We start from the raw sequence: 21,152 nt of genomic DNA, 5'->3' as shown, positions 1-21,152 counted from the left end.
TGCCCCGTGTGAGGCTCGAACTCACGACCTACAGATTATGAGACTGACGCGCTGCCTAACTGCGCCAACGAGGCTTGTGGGCTAAAGGGCGCCCAAACAGAGAATAAGTAGCTTCTAGGTCCTTGCATTCAGGTGCGGCTCCAACAGGCCATCCCTAGCCAAGCAAGGGTGTCAGGATGGCCGAGCGGTCTAAGGCGCTGTGTTCAGGTTGCAGTCTCCCCTGGAGGCGTGGGTTTGAATCCCACTTCTGACAGATCTATCCTTTGGCTGCAGACAGAGACTTCAGTCTTCTGCTACGTTGAGCCAGCAGGGCGTTAACTTTGACAAAACACAGCATTAGGCAAATGCTAGCATTCATTGGGCAAGCGTTGAAGACAAGGATAAGTTTTTAGACACTTTTTGAAAATGGTTAAAGCTTCCGCTGCTCGAATTGAGATAGGCAAGCCGATCCACCAGCTGGGAACAGTCCAGGAAAAGGTCCTTGAGAGTGATTTTGCGCCTCTCTGGGATGGCACCACGAGGCGTCGTTCACTTGCAGAACGCAAGCATAGGTCTGAACCAGCGACTTTAGGTATATTGCTGCAGAGCCAGTGGTTATCTTGTAGGCAAACATCAGTATCTTGAATCTGATGCGAACAGCTATTGGTAGCCAGTGCAAAATTATGAAGAGAGGTGTGACGTGGGCTTTCTTTGGCTCGTTGAAGACCACTCTCGCTGCTGCATCCGGGATCAGTTGCAGAGGCTTGATAGTACGTGCCGGAAGACCCGCCAAGGGAGCATAACAGTAGCCCAGTCTGGAGAAAACAAAGAGCTTGGACAAGGAGTTGTGTGGCCTGCTCTGATCGGAAGGGTCTAATCTTCCGAACGTTGTATAAGGCAAATCTGCAGGACCGGGCCAGTGCAGCAATATGGCCTTTGAAACTTCACAAAACCTCAGGAGGATGTGGCCATGTGTTACATGAATATGAGAGGGATGCTATTACTGCCTTCATTCAGTGTTAGCCAGCATGAATGCAGAATTTTCACTTCATTGTATATAAAAGGATGGCACGGGTCTACACGCAATGTCGCTGGATGAGATTCAGGGAATTTCCCTGGAACCTCACAGTTTTCCACAAAACATCATTTCACCTGCCCTGAAGAGGAGCTGTGGCCTTTTGCCCCCAGGAGACACAGGGAAACCCACACGGAAGGGGACAGAGAACTTCACTCTTTCTTTCTAAGCCACGGGTGTCAAACTCAGTCCCTGAAAGGCCGGAGACCTGCAGAGTTTAGATTCAAGCCTGATTGAACACACCTGATCCAACTAATCATGGCCTTCAGGCTCATTTGAAAACTACATGCCTTGTGTGTTTGAGAAGGGTTGGAAGAACACTCTACAGGGCTCGGGCCCTAAAGGAATTTAGTTTGTTACCCCTGGTCTAAGCGCTCTCAGTGATCAGAAAAAAGCACCACTCTGCCCCGTGTGAGACTCGAACTCACGACCTTCAGATTATGAGACTGACGCACTGCCTAACTGCACCAACGAGGCTTGTGGGCTGAAGGGCACCCCAAACAGAGAATAAGTAGCTTCTAGATCCTTGCATTCAGGTGTGGCTCCAACAGGCCATCCCTAGCCAAGCAAGGGTGTCAGGATGGCCGAGCGGTCTAAGGCGCTGTGTTCAGGTCGCAGTCTCCCCTGGAGGTGTGGGTTTGAATCCCACTTCTGACAGATCTATCCTTTGGCTGCAGACAGAGACTTCAGTCTTCTGCTACGTTGAGCCAGCAGGGCGTTAACTTTGACAAAACACAGCATTTGGCAAATGCTAGTATTCACTGGGCAGGCGTTGAAGACAAGGATGAGTTTTTAGACACTTTTTGAAAATGGTTAAAGCCTCCGCTGTTCGAATTGAGATAGGCAAGCCGATCCACCAGCTGGGAACAGTCCAGGAAAAGGTCCTTGAGAGTGATTTTGTGCCTCTTTGGGATGGCACCACGAGGCGTCGTTCACTTGCAGAACGCAAGCATAGGTCTGAACCAGCGACTTTAGGTATATTGCTGCAGAGCCAGTGGTTATCTTGTAGGCAAACATCAGTATTTTGAATCTGATGCGAACAGCTATTGGTAGCCAGTGCAAAATTATGAAGAGAGGTGTGACGTGGGCTTTCTTTGGCTCGTTGAAGACCACTCTCGCTGCTGCATCCTGGATCAGTTGCAGAGGCTTGATAGTACATGCCGGAATACCCGCCAAGGGAGCATAACAGTAGCCCAGTCTGGAGAAAACAAAGAGCTTGGACAAGGAGTTGTGTGGCCTGCTCTGATCGGAAGGGTCTAATCTTCCGAAAGTTGTATAAGGCAAATCTGCAGGACCGGGCCAGTGCAGCAATATGGCCTTTGAAACTTCACAAAACCTCAGGACGACGTGGCCATGTGTTACATGAATATGAGAGGGATTCTATTACTGCCTTCATTCAGTGTTAGCCAGCATGAATGCAGAGTTTTCACTTCATTGTATATAAAAGGATGGCACCGGTCTACACGCAATGTCGCTGGATGAGATTCAGGGAATTTACCTGGAACCTCACAGTTTTCCACAAAACATCATTTCACCTGCCCTGAAGAGGAGCTGTGGCCTTTTACCCCCAGGAGACACAAGGAAACCCACACGGAAGGGGACAGAGAACCTCACTCTTTCTTTCTAAGCCACGGGTGTCAAACTCAGTCCCTGGAAGGCCGGAGACCTGCAGAGTTTAGATTCAAGCCTGATTGAACACACCTGATCCAACTAATCATGGCCTTCAGGCTCATTTGAAAACTACATGCCTTGTGTGTTTGAGAAGGGTTGGAACAACACTCTTCAGGGCTCGGGCCCTAAAGGAATTTAGTTTGATACCCCTGGTCTAAGCGCTCTCAGTGATCAGAAAAAAAGCACCACTCTGCCCCGTGTGAGGCTCGAACTCACGACCTTCAGATTATGAGACTGACGCGTTGCGTAACTGCGCCAACGAGGTTTGTGGGCTGAAGGGTGCCCAAACAGAGAATAAGTAGCTTCTAGATCCTTGCATTCAGGCGTGGCTCCAACAGGCCATCCCTAACCAAGCAAGGGTGTCAGGATGGCTGAGCGGTCTAAGGCGCTGCGTTCAGGTCGCAGTCTCCCCTGGAGGTGTTGGTTTGAATCGCACTTCTGACAGATCTATCCTTTGGCTGCAGACAGAGACTTCAGTCTTCTGCTACGTTGAGCCAGCAGGGTGTTAACTTTGACAGAACACAGCATTTGGCAAATGCTAGTATTCATTGGGCAGGCGTTGAAGACAAGGATGAGGTTTTAGACACTTTTTGAAAATGGTTAAAGCCTCCGCTGCTCGAATTGAGATAGGCAAGCCGATCCACCAGCTGGGAACAGTCCAGGAATAGGTCCTTGAGATTGATTTTGTGCCTCTTTGGGATGGCACCACGAGGCGTCGTTAACTTGCAGAACGCAAGCATAGGTCTGAACCAGCGACTTTAGGTATATTGCTGCAGAGCCAGTGGTTATCTTGTAGGCAAACATCAGTATCTTGAATCTGATGCGAACAGCTATTGGTAGCCAGTGCAAAATTATGAAGAGAGGTGTGACGTGGGCTTTCTTTGGCTCGTTTAAGACCACTCTCGCTGCTGCATCCTGGATCAGTTGCAGAGGCTTGATAGTACTTGCCGGAAGACCCGCCAAGGGAGCATAACAGTAGCCCAGTCTGGAGAAAACAAAGAGCTTGGACAAGGAGTTGTGTGGCCTGCTCTGATCGGAAGGGTCTAATCTTCCGAACGTTGTATAAGGCAAATCTGCAGGACCGGGCCAGTGCAGCAATATGGCCTTTGAAACTTCACAAAACCTCAGGACGACGTGGCCATGTGTTACATGAATATGAGAGGGATTCTATTACTGCCTTCATTCAGTGTTAGCCAGCATGAATGCAGAGTTTTCACTTCATTGTATATAAAAGGATGGCACGGGTCTACACGCAATGTCGCTGGATGAGATTCAGGGAATTTACCTGGAACCTCACAGTTTTCCACAAAACATCATTTCACCTGCCCTGAAGAGGAGCTGTGGCCTTTTACCCCCAGGAGACACAAGGAAACCCACACGGAAGGGGACAGAGAACCTCACTCTTTCTTTCTAAGCCACGGGTGTCAAACTCAGTCCCTGGAAGGCCGGAGACCTGCAGAGTTTAGATTCAAGCCTGATTGAACACACCTGATCCAACTAATCATGGCCTTCAGGCTCATTTGAAAACTACATGCCTTGTGTGTTTGAGAAGGGTTGGAACAACACTCTTCAGGGCTCGGGCCCTAAAGGAATTTAGTTTGATACCCCTGGTCTAAGCGCTCTCAGTGATCAGAAAAAAAGCACCACTCTGCCCCGTGTGAGGCTCGAACTCACGACCTTCAGATTATGAGACTGACGCGTTGCGTAACTGCGCCAACGAGGTTTGTGGGCTGAAGGGTGCCCAAACAGAGAATAAGTAGCTTCTAGGTCCTTGCATTCAGGCGTGGCTCCAACAGGCCATCCCTAGCCAAGCAAGGGTGTCAGGATGGCTGAGCGGTCTAAGGCGCTGCGTTCAGGTCGCAGTCTCCCCTGGAGGTGTTGGTTTGAATCGCACTTCTGACAGATCTATCCTTTGGCTGCAGACAGAGACTTCAGTCTTCTGCTACGTTGAGCCAGCAGGGTGTTAACTTTGACAAAACACAGCATTTGGCAAATGCTAGTATTCATTGGGCAGGCGTTGAAGACAAGGATGAGTTTTTAGACACTTTTTGAAAATGGTTAAAGCCTCCGCTGCTCGAATTGAGATAGGCAAGCCGATCCACCAGCTGGGAACAGTCCAGGAATAGGTCCTTGAGATTGATTTTGTGCCTCTTTGGGATGGCACCACGAGGCGTCGTTCACTTGCAGAACGCAAGCATAGGTCTGAACCAGCGACTTTAGGTATATTGCTGCAGAGCCAGTGGTTATCTTGTAGGCAAACATCAGTATCTTGAATCTGATGCGAACAGCTATTGGTAGCCAGTGCAAAATTATGAAGAGAGGTGTGACGTGGGCTTTCTTTGGCTCGTTTAAGACCACTCTCGCTGCTGCATCCTGGATCAGTTGCAGAGGCTTGATAGTACTTGCCGGAAGACCCGCCAAGGGAGCATAACAGTAGCCCAGTCTGGAGAAAACAAAGAGCTTGGACAAGGAGTTGTGTGGCCTGCTCTGATCGGAAGGGTCTAATCTTCCGAACGTTGTATAAGGCAAATCTGCAGGACCGGGCCAGTGCAGCAATATGGCCTTTGAAACTTCACAAAACCTCAGGAGGATGTGGCCATGTGTTACATGAATATGAGAGGGATGCTATTACTGCCTTCATTCAGTGTTAGTCAGCATGAATGCAGAATTTTCACTTCATTGTATATAAAAGGATGGCACGGGTCTACACGCAATGTCGCTGGATGAGATTCAGGGAATTTACCTGGAACCTCACAGTTTTCCACAAAACATCGTTTCACCTGCCCTGAAGAGGAGCTGTGGCATTTTGTCCCCAGGAGACACAGGGAAACCCACACGGAAGGGGGCAGAGAACCTCACTCTTTCTTTCTAAGCCACGGGTGTCAAACTCAGTCCCTGGAACGACGAGGCGTCGTTCACTTGCAGAACGCAAGCATAGGTCTGAACAAGCAACTTTAGGTATATTGCTGCAGAGCCAGTGGTTATCTTGTAGGCAAACATCAGTATCTTGAATCTGATACGAACAGCTATTGGTAGCCAGTGCAAAATTATGAAGAGAGGTGTGACGTGGGCTTTCTTTGGCTCGTTGAAGACCACTCTCACTGCTGCATCCTGGATCAGTTGCAGAGGCTTGATAGTACGTGCCGGAAGACCCGCCAAGGGAGCATAACAGTAGCCCAGTCTGGAGAAAACAAAGAGCCTGGACAAGGAGTTGGGTGGCCTGCTCTGATCGGAAGGGTCTAATCTTCCGAACGTTGTATAAGGCAAATCTGCAGGACCGGGCCAGTGCAGCAATATGGCCTTTGAAACTTCACAAAACCTCAGGAGGATGTGGCCATGTGTTACATGAATATGAGAGGGATGCTATTACTGCCTTCATTCAGTGTTAGCCAGCATGAATGCAGAATTTTCACTTCATTGTATATAAAAGGATGGCACGGGTCTACACGCAATGTCCCTGGATGAGATTCAGGGAATTTACCTGGAACCTCACAGTTTTCCACAAAACATCATTTCACCTGCCCTGAAGAGGAGCTGTGGCCTTTTGCCCCCAGGAGACACAAGGAAACCCACACGGAAGGGGACAGAGAACCTCACTCTTTCTTTCTAAGCCACGGGTGTCAAACTCAATCCCTGGAAGGCCGGAGACCTGCAGAGTTTAGATTCAAGCCTGATTGAACACACCTGATCCAACTAATCATGGCCTTCAGGCTCATTTGACAACTACATGCCTTGTGTGTTTGAGAAGGGTCGGAACAACACTCTTCAGGGCTCGGGCCCTAAAGAATTTAGTCAATGTCAATGTCAATGTCACCTTTATTTATATAGCGCTTTAAACAAAATACATTGCGTCAAAGCAACTGAACAACATTCATTAGGAAAACAGTGTCAATAATGCAAAAATGATAGTTAAAGGCAGTTCATCATTGGATTCAGTTATGTCATCTCTGTTCAGTTAAATAGTGTCTGTGCATTTATTTGCAATCAAGTCAACAATATCGCTGTAGATGAAGTGTCCCCAACTAAGCAAGCCAGAGGCGACAGCGGCAAGGAACCGAAACTCCTTCGGTGACAGAATGGAGAAAAAAACCTTGGGAGAAACCAGGCTCAGTTGGGGGGCCAGTTCTCCTCTGACCAGACGAAACCAGTAGTTCAATTCCAGGCTGCAGCAAAGTCAGATTGTGCAGAAGAATCATCTGTTTCCTGTGGTCTTGTCCTGGTGCTCCTCTGAGACAAGGTCTTTACAGGGGATCTGTATCTGGGGCTCTAGTTGTCCTGGTCTCTGCTGTCTTTCAGGGCAGTAGAGGTCCTTTCTAGGTGCTGATCCAGCATGTGGTCTGGATACGTACTGGATCCGGGTGACTGCAGTGACCCTCTGATCTGGACACAGACTGGACCTGGTGGCCACGGTGACCTCGGAACAAGAGAGAAACAGACAAATATTAGCGTAGATGCCATTCTTCTAATGATGTAGCAAGTACATAGGTTGTTAAGGGAAGTGTTTCCGGTTCCGGTTTACCTAATTAATGCAGCCTAAAAATCCTTTAACGGATTTGGATAATAAAAGCATATTAGTATGTTATGTGTATGCCAGGTTAAAGAGATGGGTCTTTAATCTAGATTTAAACTGCAAGAGTGTGTCTGCCTCCCGAACAATGTTAGGTAGGTTATTCCAGAGTTTGGGCGCCAAATAGGAAAAGGATCTGCCGCCTGCAGTTGATTTTGATATTCTAGGTATTATCAAATTGCCTGAGTTTTTAGAACGTAGCGGACGTAGAGGATTATAATGTAAAAGGAGCTCATTCAAATACTGAGGTGCTAAACCATTCAGGGCTTTATAAGTAATAAGCAATATTTTAAAATCTATGCGATGCTTGATAGGGAGCCAGTGCAGTGTTGACAGGACAGGGCTAATATGGTCATACTTCCTGGTTCTAGTAAGAACTCTTGCTGCTGCATTTTGGACTAGCTGTAGTTTGTTTACTAAGCGTGCAGAACAACCACCCAATTAAGCATTACAATAATCTAACCTTGAGGTCATAAATGCATGGATTAACATTTCTGCATTTGACATTGAGAGCATAGGCCGTAATTTAGATATATTTTTGAGATGGAAAAATGCAGTTTTACAAATCCTAGAAACGTGGCTTTCTAAGGAAAGATTGCGATCAAATAGCACACCTAGGTTCCTAACTGATGACGAAGAATTGACAGAGCAACCATCAAGTCTTAGACAGTGTTCTAGGTTATTACAAGCAGAGTTTTTAGGTCCTATAATTAACACCTCTGTTTTTTCAGAATTTAGCAGTAAGAAATTACTCATCATACAGTTTTTTATATCGACTATGCAATCCATTAGTTTTTCAAATTGGTGTGTTTCACCGGGCTGCGAAGAAATATAGAGCTGAGTATCATCAGCATAACAGTGAAAGCTAACACCATGTTTCCTGATGATATCTCCCAAGGGTAACATATAAAGCGTGAAGAGTAGCGGCCCTAGTACTGAGCCTTGAGGTACTCCATACTGCACTTGTGATCGATAGGATACATCTTCATTCACTGCTACGAACTGATGGCGGTCATATAAGTACGATTTAAACCATGCTAATGCACTTCCACTGATGCCAACAAAGTATTCAAGTCTATGCAGAAGAATGTTGTGGTCAATTGTGTCAAACGCAGCACTAAGATCCATAAGATCCTTAAGAAGGAATATAATTGTGTGGATACCACCTTTTCTAGTATCTTGGACAGAAAAGGGAGATTCGAGATTGGTCTATAATTAACTAGTTCTTTGGGGTCAAGTTGTGGTTTTTTGATGAGAGGCTTAATAACAGCCAGTTTGAAGGTTTTGGGGACATGTCCTAATGACAATGAGGAATTAATAATAGTCAGAAGAGGATCTATGACTTCTGGAAGCACCTCTTTCAGGAGCTTAGATGGTATAGGGTCTAACATACATGTTGTTGGTTGAGATGATTTAACAAGTTTATACAATTCTTCCTCTCCTATGGTAGAGAATGAGTGGAACTGTTCCTCAGGGGGTCTATATTGCACTGTCTGATGTGATACTGTAGCTGACGGCTGAATGGTTGCAATTTTATCTCTAATAGTATCGATTTTAGAAGTAAAGTAGTTCATAAAGTCATTACTGCTGTGGTGTTGGGAAATGTCAACACTTGTTGAGGCTTTATTTTTCGTTAATTTAGCCACTGTATTGAATAAATACCTGGGGTTATGTTTGTTTTCTTCTAAAAGAGAAGAAAAGTAATCGGATCTAGCAGTTTTTAATGCTTTTCTGTAGGATATGTTACTTTCCCGCCAAGCAATACGAAATACCTCTAGTTTTGTTTTCCTCCAGCTGCGCTCCATTTTTCGGGCTGCTCTCTTTAGGGTGCGAGTATGCTCATTATACCATGGTGTCAAACTGTTTTCCTTAACCTTCCTTAAGCGTAAAGGAGCAACTTTATTTAAAGTGCTAGAAAAGAGAGAGTCCATAGTTTCTGTTACATCATCAAGTTGTTCTGAGGTTTTGGATATGCTAAGGAATTTGGATACATCAGGAAGATAACTTAAAAAGCAGTCTTTTGTGTTAGAAGTGATGGTTCTTCCATACTTGTAACAAGAAGTAGAATTTACAATTTTGGCTATATGAATTTTGCAAAGAACTAAATAATGATCTGAGATATCATCACTTGGCTGAATAATTTCAACACCATCAACATCAATTCCATGTGACAGTATTAAATCTAGAGTATGATTTCGACAATGAGTAGGTCCTGAAACGTGTTGTCTAACACCAATAGAGTTCAGAATGTCTATAAATGCTGATCCCAATGCATCGTTTTCATTATCAACATGGATATTAAAATCACCAACTATTAAAACTTTATCTGCAGCCAGAACTAACTCGGATGTAAAATCACCAAACTCTTTAATAAAGTCTGTATGGTGCCCTGGTGGCCTGTATACAGTAGCCAGTACAAACATAACAGGGGATTTATCATTAACATTTGTTTCTTTGGATAATGTTATATGAAGTACCATTACTTCAAACGAGTTATACTTGTAGCCTGCCCTCTGAGAAATCCTGAAAACGTTGTTATAAATTGAAGCAACACCTCCACCTTTGCCTTTTAGACGTGGCTCATGTTTATAACAGAAATCTTGGGGGGTGGACTCATTTAAAATAATGTAATCATCAGGTTTTAGCCAGGTTTCTGTCAAACAGAGTACATCTATATTATGATCAGTGATCATATTATTTACAAAAAGTGTTTTCGTAGAAAGGGATCTGATATTCAATAAGCCAAGCTTTATCATTTGTTTATCCATATTGCTTCTGTTTTTTATTTGTTGAACCTCAATTAAATTGTTAATCTTAACTTGGTTTGGACGTTTTTTGTATTTTCTAGTTCGGGGAACAGACACAGTCTCTATAGTGTGATATCTAGGTGAAAGAGTCTCTATGTGCTGAGAATTAACTGACCTCTGTGACGGGAGGCAGCTAGCAGACGGTCGGTTAAGCCAGTCTGTCTGCTTCCTGACCTGGGCCCCAGTTAGTCAAGTATAAACACTAAGACTATTTGCCATATTTCTAGAGAGAAGAGTGGTGCCACCCCATGAGGGATGAAGACCATCTCTTTTAAACAGGTCAGGTCTGCCCCAAAAGCTCGTCCAATTGGCTATGAATCCTATGTTATTCTGTGGGCACCACTTAGACATCCAGCCATTGAGTGATGACAATCTGCTATGCAGCTCATCACCACGGTAAGCAGGGAGGGGACCAGAGCATATTACAGTGTCTGACATCGTGCTTGCAAGTTCACACACCTCTTTAATGTTATTTTTAGTGATCTCCGACTGGCGAAGTCGAACATCATTAGCGCCGGCATGAATAACAATCTTACTGTATTTACGTTTAGCATTAGCCAGCACTTTTAAATTTGCCAAGATGTCAGGCGCTCTGGCTCCCGGTAAACATTTGACTATGGTGGTTGGTGTCTCTATATTCACGTTCCGTACAATAGAATCACCAATAACTAGAGCACTTTCATCAGGTTTCTCAGTGGGTGCATCACTGAGTGGGGAGAACCTGTTTAATGTTTTGATCGGAACAGAAGAGCGGTGTTTTGACCCACGACTACGCTGCCTCACCGTCACCCAGTTGCCCTGCTGCTGGGGCTCTGTTTCCGGAACCGAACAATGTACAGGAATCCCTGAGCTAGACGCATCCGAAGCCGTATCTAGAGCCCTAACATTTTTACTGTCCTCAATTAAAGTTTGGATGCGTGTCTCTAATTCTGAAATCTTCTCTGTCAGCCTAACTATTTCCCTACATTTATCACATGTGAATCCCTCATCAGCGACAGAGATAGATAAACTGTACATGTGGCAAGAGGTGCAAGAAACAATGATAGGAGAAGCCATTACTCACCGTGCTTGATGAAAATTCTTACTGCGGTTGTTTGATGAACTTGTGAAAAACTGGAGCGAGGGAGAGGAGAAAAGAAAACAGCGATAGGTTCGAATGAAAACGCTAATGACAAGCTAACGAGTGCTAACGCTTTGCAGGTGTACTGCACTCACGGAAATAAAATAAAAGTGAACGATCAAAGTTAATCTGATAAAATTGATCGATAATATCAGAAATAAGGTGTGAATTAAGTTATATTTCACCACTTTAAAAAACAGAGAGTGATAGTAAGATAAAGATTCTAGAGGAAAAAATAAAATAAAAACAGCTACACGGAGCTACAATTTGCTACAGAAGGCCAACGGAGAAGTAGAGAAAACACTGTCCAACAGCGACACCCGCAGGCAGGATGACCCAGTTTGATACCCCTGGTCTAAGCGCTCTCAGTGATCAGAAAAAAAGCACCACTCTGCCCCGTGTGAGGCTCGAACTCACGACCTTCAGATTATGAGACTGACGCGTTGCGTAACTGCGCCAACGAGGCTTGTGGGCTGAAGGGTGCCCAAACAGAGAATAAGTAGCTTCTAGATCCTTGCATTCAGGTGTGGCTCCAACAGGCCATCCCTAGCCAAGCAAGGGTGTCAGGATGGCTGAGCGGTCTAAGGCGCTGCATTCAGGTCGCAGTCTCCCCTGGAGGTGTGGGTTTGAATCACACTTCTGACAGATCTATCCTTTGGCTGCAGACAGAGACTTCAGTCTTCTGCTACGTTGAGCCAGCAGGGCGTTAACTTTGACAAAACACAGCATTTGGCAAATGCTAGTATTCACTGGGCAGGCGTTGAAGACAAGGATGAGTTTTTAGACACTTTTTGAAAATGGTTAAAGCCTCCGCTGATTGAATTGAGAAAGGCAAGCCGATCCACCAGCTGGGAACAGTCCAGGAAAAGGTCCTTGAGAGTGATTTTGTGCCTCTTTGGGATGGCACCACGAGGTGTCGTTCACTTGCAGAACGCAAGCATAGGTCTGAACCAGCGACTTTAGGTATATTGCTGCAGAGCCAGTGGTTATCTTGTAGGCAAACATCAGTATCTTGAATCTGATGCGAACAGCTATTGGTAGCCAGTGCAAAGTTATGAAGAGAGGTGTGACGTGGGCTTTCTTTGGCTCGTTTAAGACCACTCTCGCTGCTGCATCCTGGATCAGTTGCAGAGGCTTGATAGTACGTCCCGGAAAACCCGCCAAGGGAGCATAACAGTAGCCCAGTCTGGAGAAAACAAAAAGCTTGGACAAGGAGTTGTGTGGCCTGCTCTGATCGGAAGGGTCTAATCTTCCGAACGTTGTATAAGGCAAATCTGCAGGACTGGGCCAGTGCAGCAATATGGCCTTTGAAACTTCACAAAACCTCAGGCGATTGTGGCCATGTGTTACATGAATATGAGAGGGATGCTATTACTGCCTTCATTCAGTGTTAGTCAGCATGAATGCAGAATTTTCACTTCATTGTATATAAAAGGATGGAACGGGTCTACATGCAATGTCGCTGGATGAGATTCAGGGAATTTACCTGGAACCTCACAGTTTTCCACAAAACATCATTTCACCTGCCCTGAAGAGGAGCTGTGGCCTTTTGTCCCCAGGAGACACAGGGAAACCCACACGGAAGGGGACAGAGAACCTCACTCTTTCTTTCTAAGCCACGGGTGTCAAACTCAGTCCCTGGAAGGCCGGAGACCTGCAGAGTTTAGATTCAAGCCTGATTGAACACACCTGATCCAACTAATCATGGCCTTCAGGCTCATTTGAAAACTGCATGCCTTGTGTGTTTGAGAAGGGTTGGAACAACACTCTTCAGGGCTCGGGCCCTAAAGGAATTTAGTTTGATACCCCTGGTCTAAGCGCTCTCAGTGATCAGAAAAAAAGCACCACTCTGCCCTGTGTGAGGCTCGAACTCACTACCTTCAGATTATGAGACTGACGTGCTGCCTAACTGCGCCAACGAGGCTTGTGGATAGGGGGGGCCCAAACAGAGAATAAGTAGCTTCTAGATCCTTGCATTCAGGTGTGGCTCCAACAGGCCATCCCTAGCCAAGCAAGGGTGTCAGGATGGCCGAGCGGTCTAAGGCGCTGCGTTCAGGTCGCAGTCTCCCCTGGAGGCGTGGGTTCAAATCCCACTTCTGACAGATCTATCCTTTGGCTGCAGACAGAGACTTCAGTCTTCTGCTACGTTGAGCCAGCAGGGCGTTAACTTTGACAAAACACAGCATTTGGCAAATGCTAGTATTCATTGGGCAGGCGTTGAAGACAAGGATGAGTTTTTAGACACTTTTTGAAAATGGTTAAAGCCTCCGCTGCTTGAATTGAGATAGGCAAGCCGATCCACCAGCTGGGAACAGTCCAGCAAAAGGTCCTTGAGAGTGATTTTGTGCCTCTTTGGGATGGCACCACGAGGCTTCGTTCACTTGCAGAACGCAAGCATAGGTCTGAACCAGCGACTTTAGGTATATTGCTGCAGAGCCAGTGGTTATCTTGTAGGCAAACATCAGTATCTTGAATCTGATGCGAACAGCTATTGGTAGCCAGTGCAAAATTATGAAGAGAGGTGTGACGTGGGCTTTCTTTGGCTCGTTGAAGACCACTCTCGCTGCTGCATCCTGGATCAGTTGCAGAGGCTTGATAGTACGTGCCGGAAGACCCGCCAAGGGAGCATAACAGTAGCCCAGTCTGGAGAAAACAAAGAGCTTGGACAAGGAGTTGTGTGGCCTACTCTGATCGGAAGGGTCTAATCTTCCGAACGTTGTATAAGGCAAATCTGCAGGACGGGGCCAGTGCAGCAATATGGCCTTTGAAACTTCACAAAACCTCAGGACGACGTGGCCATGTGTTACATGAATATGAGAGGGATTCTATTACTGCCTTCATGCAGTGTTAGCCAGCATGAATGCAGAATTTTCACTTCATTGTATATGAAAGGATGCCACGGGTCTACACGCAATGTCGCTGGATGAGATTCAGGGAATTTACCTGGAACCTCATAGTTTTCCACAAAACATCATTTCACCTGCCCTGAAGAGGAGCTGTGGCCTTTTGTCCCCAGGAGACACAGGGAAACCCACACGGAAGGGGACAGAGAACCTCACTCTTTCTTTCTAAGCCACGGGTGTCAAACTCAGTCCCTGGAAGGCCGGAGACCTGCAGAGTTTAGATTCAAGCCTGATTGAACACACCTGATCCAACTAATCATGGCCTTCAGGCTCATTTGAAAACTGCATGCCTTGTGTGTTTGAGAAGGGTTGGAACAACACTCTTCAGGGCTCGGGCCCTAAAGGAATTTAGTTTGATACCCCTGGTCTAAGCGCTCTCAGTGATCAGAAAAAAAGCACCACTCTGCCCTGTGTGAGGCTCGAACTCACTACCTTCAGATTATGAGACTGACGTGCTGCCTAACTGCGCCAACGAGGCTTGTGGATAGGGGGGGCCCAAACAGAGAATAAGTAGCTTCTAGATCCTTGCATTCAGGTGTGGCTCCAACAGGCCATCCCTAGCCAAGCAAGGGTGTCAGGATGGCCGAGCGGTCTAAGGCGCTGCGTTCAGGTCGCAGTCTCCCCTGGAGGCGTGGGTTCAAATCCCACTTCTGACAGATCTATCCTTTGGCTGCAGACAGAGACTTCAGTCTTCTGCTACGTTGAGCCAGCAGGGCGTTAACTTTGACAAAACACAGCATTTGGCAAATGCTAGTATTCATTGGGCAGGCGTTGAAGACAAGGATGAGTTTTTAGACACTTTTTGAAAATGGTTAAAGCCTCCGCTGCTTGAATTGAGATAGGCAAGCCGATCCACCAGCTGGGAACAGTCCAGCAAAAGGTCCTTGAGAGTGATTTTGTGCCTCTTTGGGATGGCACCACGAGGCTTCGTTCACTTGCAGAACGCAAGCATAGGTCTGAACCAGCGACTTTAGGTATATTGCTGCAGAGCCAGTGGTTATCTTGTAGGCAAACATCAGTATCTTGAATCTGATGCGAACAGCTATTGGTAGCCAGTGCAAAATTATGAAGAGAGGTGTGACGTGGGCTTTCTTTGGCTCGTTGAAGACCACTCTCGCTGCTGCATCCTGGATCAGTTGCAGAGGCTTGATAGTACGTGCCGGAAGACCCGCCAAGGGAGCATAACAGTAGCCCAGTCTGGAGAAAACAAAGAGCTTGGACAAGGAGTTGTGTGGCCTACTCTGATCGGAAGGGTCTAATCTTCCGAACGTTGTATAAGGCAAATCTGCAGGACGGGGCCAGTGCAGCAATATGGCCTTTGAAACTTCACAAAACCTCAGGACGACGTGGCCATGTGTTACATGAATATGAGAGGGATTCTATTACTGCCTTCATGCAGTGTTAGCCAGCATGAATGCAGAATTTTCACTTCATTGTATATGAAAGGATGCCACGGGTCTACACGCAATGTCGCTGGATGAGATTCAGGGAATTTACCTGGAACCTCATAGTTTTCCACAAAACATCATTTCACCTGCCCTGAAGAGGAGCTGTGGCATTTTGCCCCCAGGAGACACAGGGAAACCCACACGGAAGGAGACAGAGAACCTCAGTCTTTCTTTCTTAGCCACGGGTGTCAAACTCAGTCCCTGGAACTACGAGGCGTCGTTCACTTGCAGAATGCAAGCATAGGTCTGAACCAGCGACTTTAGGTATATTGCTGCAGAGCCAGTGGTTATCTTGTAGGCAAACATCAGTATCTAGAATCTGATGTGAACAGCTATTGGTAGCCAGTGCAAAATTATGAAGAGAAGTTTGACGTGGGCTTTCTTTGGCTCGTTGAAGACCACTCTCGCTGCTGCATCCTGGATCAGTTGCAGAGGCTTGATAGTAGGTGCCGGAAGACCCGCCAAGGGAGCATAACAGTAGCCCAGTCTGGAGAAAACAAAGAGCTTGGACAAGGAGTTGTGTGGCCTGCTCTGATCGGAAGGGTCTAATCTTCCGAACGTTATATTAGGCAAATCTGCAGGACCGGGCCAGTGCAGCAATATGGCCTTTGAAACTTCACAAAACCTCAGGAGGATGTGGCCATGTGTTACATGAATATGAGAGGGATGCTATTACTGCCTTCATTCAGTGTTAGCCAGCATGAATGCAGAATTTTCACTTCATTGTATATAAAAGGATGGCACGGGTCTACACGCAATGTCGCTGGATGAGATTCAGGGAATTTCCCTGGAACCTCACAGTTTTCCACAAAACATCGTTTCACCTGCCCTGAGGAGGAGCTGTGGCCTTTTGCCCCCAGGAGACACAGGGAAACCCACACGGAAGGGGACAGAGAACCTCACTATTTCTTTCTAAGCCACGGGTGTCAAACTCAGTCCCTGGAAGGCCGGAGACCTGCAGAGTTTAGATTCAAGCCTGATTGAACACACCTGATCCAACTAATCATGGCCTTCAGGCTCATTTGAAAACTACATGCCTTGTGTGTTTGAGAAGGGTTGGAACAACACTCTACAGGGCTCGGGCCCTAAAGGAATTTAGTTTGATACCCCTGGTCTAAGCGCTCTCAGTGATCAGAAAAAAAGCACCACTCTGCCCTGTGTGAGGCTCGAACTCACGACCATCAGATTATGACACTGACGCGCTGCCTAACTGAACAACGAGGCTTGTGGGCTGAAGGGTGCCCAAACAGAGAATAAGTAGCTTCTAGATCCTTGCATTCAGGTGTGGCTCGAAGAGGCCATCCCTAGCCAAGCAAGGGTGTCAGGATGGCCGAGCGGTCTAAGGAGCTGCGTTCAGGTTGCAGTCACCCCTGGAGGCGTGGGTTCAAATCCCACTTCTGACAGATCTATCCTTTGGCTGCAGACAGAGACTTCAGTCTTCTGCTACGTTGAGCCAGCAGGGCGTTAACTTTGACAAAACACAGCATTTGGCAAATGCTAGTATTCATTGGGCAGGCTTTGAAGACAAGGATGAGTTTTTAGACACTTTTTGAAAATGGTTAAAGCCTCCGCTGCTTGAATTGAGATAGGCAAGCCGATCCACCAGCTGGGAACAGTCCAGGAAAAGGTCCTTGAGAGTGATTTTGTGCCTCTTTGGGATGGCACCACGAGGCGTCGTTCACTTGCAGAACGCAAGCATAGGTCTGAACCAGCGACTTTAGGTATATTGCTGCAGAGCCAGTGGTTATCTTGTAGGCAAACATCAGTATCTTGAATCTGATGCGAACAGCTATTGGTAGCCAGTGCAAAATTATGAAGAGAGGTGTGACTTGGGCTTTCTTTGGCTCGGAGAAAACCACTCTCGCTGCTGCATCCTGGATCAGTTGCAGAGGCTTTATTGTACGTGCCGGAAGACCCGCCAAGGAAGCATAACAGTAGCCCAGTCTGGAGAAAACAAAGAGCTTGGACAAGGAGTTGTGTGGCCTGCTCTGATCGGAAGGGTCTAATCTTCCGAACGTTGTATAAGGCAAATCTGCAGGACCGGGCCAGTGCGGCAATATGGCCTTTGAAACTTCACAAAACCTCAGGAGGATGTGGCCATGTGTTACATGAATATGAGAGGGATGCTATTACTGCCTTCATTCAGTGTTAGCCATTATGAATGCAGAATTTTCACTTCATTGTATATAAAAGGATGGCACGGGTCTACACGCAATGTTGCTGGATGAGATTCAGGGAATTTACCTGGAACCTCACAGTTTTCCACAAAACATCATTTCACATTCCCTGAAGAGGAGCTGTGGCCTTTTGCCCCCAGGAGACACAGGGAAACCCACACGGAAGGGGACAGAGAACCTCACTCTTTCTTTCTAAGCCACGGGTGTCAAACTCAGTCCCTGGAAGGCCGGAGACCTGCAGAGTTTAGATTCAAGCCTGATTGAACACACCTGATCCAACTAATCATGGCCTTCAGGCTCATTTGAAAACTTTATGCCTTGTGTGTTTGAGAAGGGTTGGAAGAACACTTTACAGGGCTCGGGCCCTAAAGGAATTTAGTTTGATACCCCTGGTCTAAGCGCTCTCAGTGATCAGAAAAAAGCACCACTCTGCCCTGTGTGAGGCTCAAACTCACGACCTTCAGATTATGAGACTGATGCGCTGCCTAACTGCGCCAACGAGGCTTGAGGGCCAAAGGGCGCCCAAACAGAGAATAAGTAGCTTCTATATCCTTGCATTCAGGTGTGGCTCCAACAGGCCATCCCTAGACAAGCAAGGGTGTCAGGATGGCCGAGCGGTCTAAGGCACCAAGTTCAAGTCGCAGTTTCCCCTGGAGGCCTGGGTTCGAATCACACTTCTGACAGATCTATCCTTTGGCTGCAGACAGAGACTTTAGTCTTCTGCTACGTTGAGCCAGCAGGGCGTTAACTTTGACAAAACACAGCATTTGGCAAATGCTAGTATTCATTGGGCATGCGTTGAAGACAAGGATGAGTTTTTAGACACTTTTTGAAAATGGTTAAAGCCTAAGCTGCTCGAATTGAGATAGGCAAGCCGATCCACCAGCTGCGAACAGTCCAGGAAAAGGTCCTTGAGAGTGATTTTGTGCCTCTTTGGGATGGCACCACGAGGCGTCGTTCACTTGCAGAACGCAAGCATAGGTCTGAACCAGCGACTTTAGGTATATTGCTGCAGAGCCAGTGGTTATCTTGTAGGCAAACATCAGTATCTTGAATCTGATGCGAACAGCTATTGGTAGCCAGTGCAAAATTATAAAGAGAGGTGTGACGTGGGCTTTCTTTGGCTCGTTGAAGACCACTCTCGCTGCTGCATCCTGGATCAGTTGCAGAGGCTTGATAAGGAAAAGGATGGCACGGGTCTACATGCAATGTCGCTGGATGAGATTCAGGGAATTTACCTGGAACCTCACAGTTTTCCACAAAACATCATTTCAGCTTCCCTAAAGAGGAGCTGTGGCCTTTTGCCCCCAGGAGACACAGGGAAACCCACACGGAAGGGGACAGAGAACCTCACTCTTTCTTTCTAAGCCACGGGTGTCAAACTCAGTCCCTGGAAGGCCGGAGACCTGCAGAGTTTAGATTCAAGCCTGATTGAACACACCTGATCCAACTAATCATGGCCTTCAGGGTCATTTGAAAACTACATGCCTTGTGTGTTTGAGAAGGGTTGGAACAACACTCTACAGGGCTCGGGCCCTAAAGGAATTTAGTTTGATACTCCTGGTATAAGCGCTCTCAGTGATCAGAAAAAAAGCACCACTCTGCCCCGTGTGAGGCTCGAACTAACGACCTTCAGATTATGAGACCGACGCACTGCCTAACTGCGTCAACGAGGCTTGTGGGCTGAAGTGCGCCCAAACAGAGAATAAGTAGCTTCTAGATCCTTGCATTCAGGTGTGGCTCCAACAGGCCATCCCTAGCCAAGCAAGGGTGTCAGGATGGCAGAGCGGTCTAAGGGGCTGCGTTCAGGTTGCAGTCTCCCCTGGAGGCGTGGGTTCGAATCCCACTTCTGACAGATCTAGCCTTTGGCTGCAGACAGAGACTTCAGTCTTCTGCTACGTTGAGCCAGCAGGGCGTTAACTTTGACAAAACACAGCATTTGGCAAATGCTAGTATTCATTGGGCAGGTGTTGAAGACAAGGATGAGGTTTTAGATACTTTTTGACAATGGTTAAAGCCTCCGCTGCTTGAATTGAGATAGGCAAGCCGATCCACCAGCTGGGAACAGTCCAGGAAAAGGTCCTTGAGAGTGATATTGTGCCTCTTTGGGATGGCACCACGAGGCGTTGTTCACTTGCAGAACGCAAGCATAGGTCTGAACCAGCGATTTTAGGTATATTGCTGCAGAGCCAGTGGTTATCTTGTAGGCAAACATCAGTATCTTGAATCTGATGCGAACAGCTATTGGTAGCCAGTGCAAAATTATGAAGAGAGGTGTGACGTCGGCTTTCTTTGGCTCGTTGAAGACCACTCTCGCTGCTGCATCCTGGATCAGTTGCAGAGGCTTGATAGTACATGCCGGAATACCCGCCAAGGGAGCCTAACAGTAGCCCAGTCTGGAGAAATCAAAGAGCTTGGACAAGGAGTTGTGTGGCCTGCTCTGATCGGAAGGGTCTAATTTTCCGAACGTTGTATAAGGCAAATCTGCAGGACCGGGCCAGTGCAGCAATATGGCCTTTGAAACTTCACAAAACCTCAGGACGACGTGGCCATGTGTTACATGAATATGAGAGGGATTCTATTACTGCCTTCATGCAGTGTTAGCCAGCATGATTGCAGAATTTTCACTTCATTGTATATGAAAGGATGCCACAAGTCTACACGCAATGTCGCTGGATGAGATTCAGGGAATTTACCTGGAACCTCATAGTTTTCCACAAAACATCATTTCTCCTGCCCTGAAGAGGAGCTGTGGCATTTTGCCCCCAGGAGACACAGGGAAACCCACACTGAAGGGGACAGAGAACCTCACTCTTTCTCTCTTAACCACGGGTGTCAAACTCAGTCCCTGGAACGACGAGGCATCGTTCACTTGCAGAACGCAAGCATAGGTCTGAACCAGCGACTTTAGGTATATTGCTGCAGAGCCAGTGGTTATCTTGTAGGCAAACTTCAGTATCTTGAATCTGATGCGAACAGCTATTGGTAGCCAGTGCAAAATTATGAAGAGAGGTGTGACGTGGGCTTTCTTTGGCTCGTTGAAGACCACTCTCACTGCTGCATCCTGGATCAGTTGCAGAGGCTTGATAGTACGTGCCGGAAGACCCGCCAAGGGAGCATAACAGTAGCCAAGTCTGGAGAAAACAAAGAGCTTGGACAAGGAGTTGTGTGGCCTGCTCTGATCGGAAGGGTCTAATCTTCCGAAAGTTGTATAAGGCAAATCTGCAGGACCGGGCCAGTGCGGCAATATGGCCTTTGAAACTTCACAAAACCTCAGGAGGATGTGGCCATGTGTTACATGAATATGAGAGGGATGCTATTACTGCCTTCATTCAGCGTTAGCCATTATGAATGCAGAATTTTCACTTCATTGTATATAAAAGGATGGCACGGGTCTACACGCAA

The 21,152-nt window shown here is 46.9% G+C and overlaps 8 non-coding genes across 8 annotated transcripts; 4 read left to right on the top strand and 4 right to left on the bottom strand.

Moving 5' to 3' along the window:
- On the bottom strand, positions 1-74 carry trnam-cau (transfer RNA methionine (anticodon CAU)). The gene has a single exon. It is a non-coding gene; the product is annotated as a tRNA-Met (tRNA).
- Positions 75-170: 96 nt separating this feature from the next.
- On the top strand, positions 171-253 carry trnal-cag (transfer RNA leucine (anticodon CAG)). The gene has a single exon. It is a non-coding gene; the product is annotated as a tRNA-Leu (tRNA).
- A 1,204-nt stretch (positions 254-1,457) lies between these two features.
- On the bottom strand, positions 1,458-1,531 carry trnam-cau (transfer RNA methionine (anticodon CAU)). Its single transcript has one exon. It is a non-coding gene; the product is annotated as a tRNA-Met (tRNA).
- A 97-nt stretch (positions 1,532-1,628) lies between these two features.
- On the top strand, positions 1,629-1,711 carry trnal-cag (transfer RNA leucine (anticodon CAG)). The gene has a single exon. It is a non-coding gene; the product is annotated as a tRNA-Leu (tRNA).
- Positions 1,712-11,611: 9,900 nt separating this feature from the next.
- Positions 11,612-11,685, bottom strand: trnam-cau (transfer RNA methionine (anticodon CAU)). Its single transcript has one exon. It is a non-coding gene; the product is annotated as a tRNA-Met (tRNA).
- Positions 11,686-13,238: 1,553 nt separating this feature from the next.
- On the top strand, positions 13,239-13,321 carry trnal-cag (transfer RNA leucine (anticodon CAG)). Its single transcript has one exon. It is a non-coding gene; the product is annotated as a tRNA-Leu (tRNA).
- Positions 13,322-14,695: 1,374 nt separating this feature from the next.
- Positions 14,696-14,778, top strand: trnal-cag (transfer RNA leucine (anticodon CAG)). The gene has a single exon. It is a non-coding gene; the product is annotated as a tRNA-Leu (tRNA).
- Positions 14,779-18,177: 3,399 nt separating this feature from the next.
- Positions 18,178-18,251, bottom strand: trnam-cau (transfer RNA methionine (anticodon CAU)). The gene has a single exon. It is a non-coding gene; the product is annotated as a tRNA-Met (tRNA).
- Positions 18,252-21,152: the final 2,901 nt, after the last annotated feature.

Source organism: Carassius carassius, chromosome 22 (genome assembly GCF_963082965.1).
Source record: "Carassius carassius chromosome 22, fCarCar2.1, whole genome shotgun sequence".
Taxonomy (NCBI): domain Eukaryota; kingdom Metazoa; phylum Chordata; class Actinopteri; order Cypriniformes; family Cyprinidae; genus Carassius; species Carassius carassius.
Note: the sequence above shows the minus strand (reverse complement) of the source record. Positions and strands in the feature narration are given on the sequence as shown.